The sequence below is a fragment of the Mustela nivalis genome, assembly GCF_964662115.1.
Source record: "Mustela nivalis genome assembly, chromosome: 2".
NCBI lineage: Eukaryota > Metazoa > Chordata > Mammalia > Carnivora > Mustelidae > Mustela > Mustela nivalis.
This window is the reverse complement of record NC_139021.1, coordinates 33,977,973-33,986,919: the sequence shown is the minus strand read 5'-3', so window position 1 is coordinate 33,986,919 and position 8,947 is coordinate 33,977,973.

The following is an 8,947-nucleotide window of genomic DNA, read 5'->3' as shown; positions in this document are numbered from 1 at the left end:
CCACCATGTGCTTCAAATGACTTTCAGTGACTCTATCATGTCACTCTGCTTTCTTCTTCCCAAATCTCTCTCTCTCTCTCTCTCTCTCTCTCTCTCTCTCTCTCTCACACACACACACACACAAACACACACACGATAAATTTCAACAGGACAGAGTTGTCTGCTTGTTACCTCTGCCTCCCTGGTCTCAAACACAGTAACTTGTGTGTATGTGTTATCTCTACTTGTTGCTTCTTCAGATGTCAGTGTGAATATATTTGCCATCTCTTTGCTCAGAAACCTCTCTCAAGGTCATCAGTTTGCCAAATCCAGCTCCAGTGTACCACTTAACAAACATGTTCTCGTTCTTTCTGTGATATTTTACAACTGCATTTCTTCCTCCCTGATGCTTTCACGTCCTCGACCCTCTAAGGAGGTTGAATCTATCATTTGTCTTCCAAACTGGGCCACTGCTTAAAGTGACAAAGGGCACTAATGAATTATTATGCCAGGCCAACTGTCATCAACCAAGAATCTCCCAGGCAAACTCAGACGTATGGTCTCCCTCCCTCCAAAACCTCCCTCTCTCTTCACTTGGCTGCCTGTCCTCAGACTCCTTTTCCTCCATCTACTCTTTAAATGTGTCCCGGGCCCTCCTCTGTTGTTGGATTACACCATCTCCCTGTGTGACCTCATCTCCTGCGACTCAATCCCCATCTGTCAACAGTGTCTTCGTTCCTGTACTCCCCGTACAAACCCAACCACGAACCAGAGGTCTCTACCAGGATGTCCTCGAGGCAACTCTGCATCTAAAACCAAATTCATTATCTTCAATGTCAAACGCCCGCGTTCTCTTCCTGTTGATGAACGTAAATGGGGAAGTACCGAGGAGGAAGTGTTAAGAGTATAGGATCTAAAGTTATGGCTTCCTGGGTCCAAAGCCACATCCCAGCCACACATGCAAGGGTCATGATTTCACCTTTCTAGGCCTCAGTTTCCTTACCTGTAAAATGGAGATAAAGGCATCTACCTCAAAAGTTGGTTGTGGGAATTCAGTGAGACAGGAATGCCAATGGCAGACATTTATAAGGCACCACATACAAATAGGTATTATTTCATTTCATCTGCACAACAACCTAGTGAGGTAAGTGCCACTGTTGTTGTTGTTGTTGTTGTTGTTATTTCAAACTCAAGGTCCACATGGGACTTGAACTCACCATCCCAAGATCAAGAGTCACATGCCCTATCAACTGAGGCAGCCTGTCTTCCTGACCTGCTGCGTCTTCACATGCCCTTTACCCTGGGTGAGCCCACAGAGATCTCTGGTGACTCTCTCACTCTTACAAGGGCATCAGTCCTATCGGATTAGGGCCCTGCACACATAACCGTATTCACCCTAAATTATCTCCCAGCGACCCCGCCTCCAAATACAGTCACACTGGGGGTTGAGCTTCAACATATGAATTTGTGGAGCACACAATTCAGTTCATAACATGCATCCAAGGGGGAGGGAACAAGAGCTGATCTCCATTAGCATTTGCTCGGGGCCAGGGCCAGGACTGTGCCCGGTGATCTGTGGAGTTTCTCTCACTGAATCCTTCCATCAGCTGTGTGAAGTAAAGGCAAGTATTGTTCCATTTCCCTGATGAGGAAGCTGAGGCACCGAGGAGACAGCCAGGAAGTGATATAAATGGGATTTGAACCCAGGTGACCCGACTTCATAGGCTGGGGGGATCTGACCTGGATTTTGGCCTGCTTCTAAAATTAACAGGAAAGCAGGCAGGTTGGTGGTAGCAGACTCGGTAGGGAGTAGGAATTTGATGGCATCATGTGTTCCCAGTGGCCTCAATTCTGTTTTCCAGTAGTAGACAAGTCGCTAAGCATTAGGCCTGGGGTCAGGAGGGGAGCACAGGGCCCAGAATAGTGGGAGCTTGAAGACGACAAGCCTGAGGGCTGCTGCCCGCGCTGGCTGGTGAGGCTGAGCTGGGAGTCCGAGTGTGTCGTGATGCTGTGGGGTCTGTGTTTCTCCAGTGGCGCTCAAGAGCCCAGAGAGGGGAGGAGAGGGCACACTGGCCGCCAAACCAGGGCAGGAGGCTTGCCAGGGCGGTGCCGTCAAAGGGTGAGAGAGAGGGCCATGGCTACGGGTGAGAGTCCGAGGTTCCCGACGCTGGCTGCCTTTGAAGGCCCGGGAGGGCTGATCTCCACTCCGCAGGATTTTCACCAGAATCATCAGAACTGGGGTGCAGCTCTGCTGTGCAGTCACGGTCCCCGATGAAGGCCTGTGATTCCAATCAAGCATGGAGGGCAGGCTGAGTCCAGGAGGGTAGGGAGTAAGAGGTGGACAGCGCACAGGAAGGGAGTGAAAGAAAGGTGGAAACGAAGATGTGCGTGCTAGCGGGGATGCGAGGACGCTTCAAGGTCTGAGTTGTCCTGCATGGAGGGCTTCGAGGGCTGGGGGAGGCTCCACACCCTCTTCCACACCCATATTCCTGCGGCGAAAACTGAGTGGAATTGTCTCTGACCTTTCCCTTCGGCCTCAGAGCAGAGACCTCCGAGCAGCTGAACTCGGGGAGGCCTCAGGAGTGACCTGACTAGAATTTTCTTCCCATATGACCAGCACAGCCCTGGAAGAGCCACCCGGAGTGACATCAGGAGGGGGTTATCTGTGGGTCTGGCATTTTCCACAACTGAGGGACTTTTCAGGGAAAGGAATAATGGGGAGTGGGTTAGGATGACTGAAAAGGGGAGAAACCATTTTTTATCCAACCAATATCTTTTGAGCTCCAACATGTGCCAGGCAATATCTAAATACAACTGGTAATGTGATCTTGTGTGGTGTTTCCCAAAGCATTCTCTGGGACGATAACAGTGTCCCTTTTAGAAAAGGGGTGGGATCCAAGTGCAAATAAGTTTGGGACACATTGGGTTAGAGAGAGTTAAACAGATTTACCCCCTGCACGACTTCTCAGAACCTTTCATCTGTCAACATGGTCTAAGACTCTCCCAGAAGCGGAAATGCGAGCATCTCCCTAGTGTGTTTGACCCCAGGTCTCTCTCATTCTTGGCAGACCTAGAGGAATGAATGATTCATGGAACATGTTTTGGGAAATGTAACATGGTGGCAGAGAAGCTTTGAAGCTCAAAGTCATAAGACCTGGCTCCCAACACAGGCCGTGCTGCGTTATGACTTTAGGCAAGTGGTTACATTCATTTCCACATCTGTAAACTAGAGCTCCTTGTGTCTCCCTCACAAAGCCGTTGTCAGAAATAAATAATTCCCATGAAGCACTGGGCGCAGTTCCTGGCACACAGAAACCACTCATTAAAAGGGTGCTGGGCTGGTTGGGGACATCCTCGTGTCGGTGCTAAAATTCTGGGACACATGGGCCTGAAAAACTCTGGTTGGGGACAAGGGGTCAGAGTTTCTGTCTTCTACTAAGTTACACAAGACTCAAATCCTTTCAAAGCCTGTGACATGACCAGAGAAAGAAGAGTCAAGGGGGGTGTGGGTGGGGAGAAGAGAGACTTCCATTTCCATTCTGGCCTGAAGAAAGAGACTCTAGGAGTCCGCTGGTGGTGGGCTGATTTGGCTTCTAGCAGAGGGTGGTGACTGCGAGGGGACTGGCCAGCCACCACCCCTGCCCCCAGGGCCCCAGGACTGTGATGTTTGGAGCGGGTACACAGGAAGCCTCCCCAGGCCAGACAGGGGCCCAACAGCTGTGGGACTTGGCCTCTTCCCAGCAGTGTCCTTCCCGGGGGTAGACACTTCGAGAAGGAGATTACCAGAAAAGCTCCACAGCCCTGCTTCTGGCTGACATCAGGGCCCCGGAAGATGTTGGGTGTGGGGGATTTCTACCTCAAACGACAACTGGGAAAAGGGTTTCCCTCTTGCAAGTGCTTTGTCCCATTGCTCTAGGGCCCTGCTAAGTGAGAACAGATGACAGCATGTGGGAGGTAGGCATCTGAACTGGGAGACATGGAATAAGGACTGCGCCCCCCTGGGACTGGGGTGCTTCCAGAGACCCTGGGGGCTTGCGCCCAGCTCCCCGAGGTTCCAGACCCCACCTCTTCACTCTGGCCCCTAGAAACCAGCCCCCTTGGCTTTCATGACACAGGAAAGACCCACCTGTACACTTAAGAGCATCTACCTTGACATTCATGAGGTTTCTTTGCCTTCTCCTCACCTCTAGGGTGGGGGAGGGGAGAGTCAGCGAACCCCTCCCAGTAACTGGATCTCCATTTTAGAAGTCTCAGAGGTCAAGCACCCTGCCCAAGGTCGACGCCCACACCAGGATCTGAACCCCCATTCTGTTCAACACCAAAGCTTTCTCTAATTAAGAGGGACGGGCAGCGATCCCCATCCCTGGCTATGTCCCGGTTTCCTGGGAAAAAAATATATGTATAAGTCAGTAGAACCTCTCTGATGGAAGGCTGCTAATCCTGTTTTTTGTCTTTCTTAAGGGGAAAAAAAAATGCAGAACCCTTGTACACAGAGCTCTGTCAGCTGCCTCCGAGCAGGACCTAACGGTTTTTCCAGGAGAATACCCCATCACCACCAGACAATTCAGACAGCCCCCCTCCTGTGGCTTCTGGGCTGCCCCCCAACACTTCCCTAGTCTCTTTTTCTAGCCAGGGTTGGGCCTCTGGGGCTCGTGGCCTTGGGCCCAGAACTCGCCTCGCCTCCTTTCTTGGCAGGGGCTAGGCATCTCTACAGTTTTTGGCCCAGTAAAACCATTTTTTGCCTGCCCAGGGGAGAGTTTGGATTGGCTTCAGCTGGGATGACCTCATCCTCTGCAGAATTTGGGGGTGTTCCCATTTTCCACTGCTCCGCCTTCATCCAAGGAGTTCCCTCTGGCCATCTTTTCTCTACAAGGCGCCCCTGCCCCGACTTGCGGGGGCTCTGGCCTCCCCCAGCCTCGGCTGAGAAGGCCAAGTATGTGCCCTGGATACCTGCTCTCCCCACAGCCGGGTGCTCGGGGCTGTCTGGGCTGCCCCTCTGCTCTGCCCAAGCCCCTCCTGTGCTTTCCCTCCGCCCTCACAGCCTGCTTTCCCAGCCATGGGCCTCTGCTCGATTTCCGGGGCACAGGGGAAGCTGCATTATTTTAAATAATCTCTTCACAATAATCCCGTAATATAAGGATTCCTTAGTTTGCTGATGAAGAAATGGGAGACTCGGAGAGTCAGTGTGGTGCGGATAGAGTCAGGAGCCACACACAGGCGTGTTCAGCCCCAAAGCCAGGACACCGTGCTTGTTACATGGAAGGACGCCGCTGGCTATGCCCACATGAGTGATCCTGCCAGACATACACCTGGCTTCCCTGGAAGGATCAACAGCAAATCCCTGAGCTCTACCTTCCAAATATCTCCAAAAGGTGACCACTTGGAGCACAGCCTACGGCTAAGCCACCTCTGCCTCCCACACCTGGATTTGCCAAGATCCCTTTCTAAAGGGTCTCTGGCCCAGCCTTCACTCTTCCTGCTCATTCTCCACACAGCAGCTAGAGGGATTCTTTAAGCTGTTTTATTTGATCACATCTCTCCTCTGCTCAGAACCTGCCAATGGCTCATGTCTCACTCAGAGTCAAAGCCAAAATCCCCACAGTGGCCTAGAAGGCCTTTCATACCTGCAGTCCCATTATCCTCCCCCACAAGACTTCTGATCTCATGTCTTACTGTTCTCCCTTTCTGCTCCAGTTACACCAGCCACCTTGCTTGTCCTTCAACACAGACAGTAAGCTCCTGCCTCAGGGCCTTTGCACTTGCTGTTTCTGCTGATCCTCAAATAGCCTCATGACTCAGACCCTCACTTCCTTTAGGTTTTGCTCAGATATCACCTTTTCAACAAGCCTTTCCCTATTCATTTTATTCTCTCTGTCCTGCCTAAACCCTCTCTACCCCCCTGCTTTTCCCTCCCTCTGTTACTATCACCAAGTGACACAATTTTACTGATTTATTATTATCTGCTCCCCCTGCTAGAATGTAAACTTCATGAGCTTAAACATTTTTCTCTTTTTTTAAACTGCTATATTTCTCATGTCTAGAACAGTACTTGGCACATAGTAGATTCTCAATAAATCTTTGTGGAAGAGAGGGAGGGAGAAAGATGTTGGTCAACTAATTTTGAGCAGTGCCGAACAGGAGGGAGTCTGGACAGGACTTTGAGCATCCTAGTCAGGTGTTGGCAAAGCTGTTTGTGGTCCAGTCCCCAGCTAGAGGAACAGCTGGACACTTAGTACCTCTCTTTGCAGCTTTAGGACCAAACTTTGACTTGAGTCTCTGATGAGGCCAGTCCCAGGGCGGGTTCCCAGAAAGCAGACTCTGAGACAGCACTGCACCTGGGGGCTCATGAGAGTTCACTCTTCAGAGCAACACCCACGGAAAGACAGGGCAGGATGTTGGGGTGACTTGGAGAGGCTGAGCTCTGATTTAGGCCCAAGGGACAACCTCCGACGACACCAAGGGAATCTGCAACAAAATAGCACCTAAGCATTGCCCCACACTGCAACTCTGGCCTCGGCGGGTCACTGGTCGGGGGATGAGGGGTTGGGGTGGGGGGCAGGGGCTGGCCTCTGGCCTAGTGATGCTCTGCACGGGGGAGGCATTCCCCACAGCTGGGGCAGCAAGTCCTTCCTGAAGGCGGGTCTGGGTGCACAGCCGTGCTACCCCAAGTCTCTCAGTGAGTCTACCTTATTCAATGATGGCTTCATCTACCTTGATGGGTCCCCAAGACCCCAGAAAGGGGTGATCTGATCCCAGTATTACCCAAGTGAGGTTTGGTGCACTGCTGTTCAGAGTTGATTGCCTTCTGGCGAGAGCACCAAGACAAAGTCTAATTGAGAGTCATACTGCCGGTGCCCTCTAAATTAAAATTTTAAAAAATAAGCATGAAGGCGCAGGTACTCAAATCATGATGACTTGTGGAGCACTCTGCCTACCTTCTTCCTCCAGCACCTCCTCCCTTGTGTCTGCCGTGTCCACGCTCTTCGCTGCTTGGCACACAGAGTGATAGGTGTAGGCTGTCACTTCAAGAACTGGAAAATGAGGGTTGCTGTGCTCATTAGGGTGCAAACAGCAGCGGCTGCCTCTCTTCTCCAGAGGAAAGGCTGGGAGGGTCGGAGGTGCACCAGCGGGACCGGGCTTCCTGCAGAGGTGGTCAGTGGGGAAGCGGATAATCCTTGCTTAGAGCAAATATCCATCAGTAGCTGCGTGGGAAAAACACTTGTGCTGTCAGTAGGTTCCTCCAGAGCAAAGCACAGAAAATGCGAGATTATACTTAGGCAGTCCTCAAAAGTGGTAGGTGATCTCTACCACCTCTGGTCGCTGCTCCCCATGTGACTGATGGGGACCCCGGGAGACAGCCCAGTGGCCAGGCAGAGCCAGGTAGCTAGCAGCCTAGGGTTTGGCTAAGGGCTGGTGCCAGATTGTCTAGGTTTTGAATATTGGCTCTGTAACTTTTTTTTTTAAGATTTTTAAAAAATTTATTTATTTGACAGAGAGAGAGAGATCACAAGCAGGCAGAGAGGCAGGGGAAGCAGGCTCCCTGCTGAGCAGAGAGTGCAATTCGGGGCTCGATCCTAGGCCCCTGAGATCATGACCTGAACCGAAGGCAGAGGCTTAACCCACTGAGCCACCCAGGCTCCCCATCTGTAACTCTTCAGAAGTGAGATTTTCGTGTCCACTTCTCTTCTCCCCCCGGAAAGAGGTTGTAACCCCCAGTACCAGAGAATGCAGTCTTGTTTTGAAATAGGATCTTTACAGATGTAATAGAGTTAAAAAGGAGGTCATCAGAGTGCATCCTAATCTGACAGGACTGCTGGCTTTATGAAAAGGGAACTCTGGACACAGTGGCACCCACCTGGGGAGAATGCCATCAAAGATGAAGGGAGAGATTGGGGTGATGTTGGCAGACATCAAAAGTTAGAGTAAGACATGCGTGGAACAGATCTCCCTCCCCCCACACACACAACCCCCAGACCCAACCTTGTGGGCACCTTATTCTCAGACCTCTAGCCCCCAGAACCGTGAGGCAATCCATTGTTTAAGGCACCAAGTTTGTACACTTTTTTGTAGCGGCCCTAGCAATCAAACATGCTGGAAGTTTCAGAAGCTCACTGATTCTGATTCTCTGCTTTCTTATCTATAGAACGGGGATGATCTACCTCTCACAGTTGCAACAATTCCATGCAATTAAACCATCTCTGTAGTAATTCCAGGCAGAGCATGTCTTTCTCATGTCTGTGGTAGAGGCTCTTAGAATTCGGAGCAGCTCATAGCAAAGATCATGTCCTACACCTCATTTCCCAGCCATCTCTTACCACTGTCCCAGATGAAGAGAGCCCAGAGCAGAAGCCAGTTCTGAGCACTGAGCAAGTCACTTAGTTACCTAACAGGTGCTGGCCAGGCTGCAGGGATGGGAGGCCGGGCAGGCCTGTCCAAGCCTGCACAACCATCCTGGAGCCTGCGTTAACCCTGTTGCTGATCCCTGCCTGCGGCTCAAAATCTACAGATGGAGGGGAAGGAGAGGAGGCTAGGTCAGCCCTTCCAGATATTAAAATGACTTTCAAGAATAAAAATAAAAATAGGATAAAAATAAAAACAAAACAAAATGAAATAAACAAAATAAAATAAAATAAAAACAAAACAAAATAAAATAAAGTGACATTCGGTCAGCATCATTATCAACTGCAAACAGAAACTTAAATCACACCCTTCATGCTCAGCACTGAGCTCCAAGCAGTGATCTTAAACAATTCTCCTTGCTTCGGAGAAAGGAAAGGCATGAAATGGAAAATTGCCCCACTTCCAAAGTGTAAAGTGAACAAAACTATTGTCCATTACATGTCTACTGTTTGTTGTAGCTAACCTACCATGCCTTGGGATGATCTAAAAGTTGTGAAGTTGTATATGTTGGCTCATATGTGATATGTATGCTTAAAAGTTCAGTGCAGGTTTTTAGAGAATCTATGTG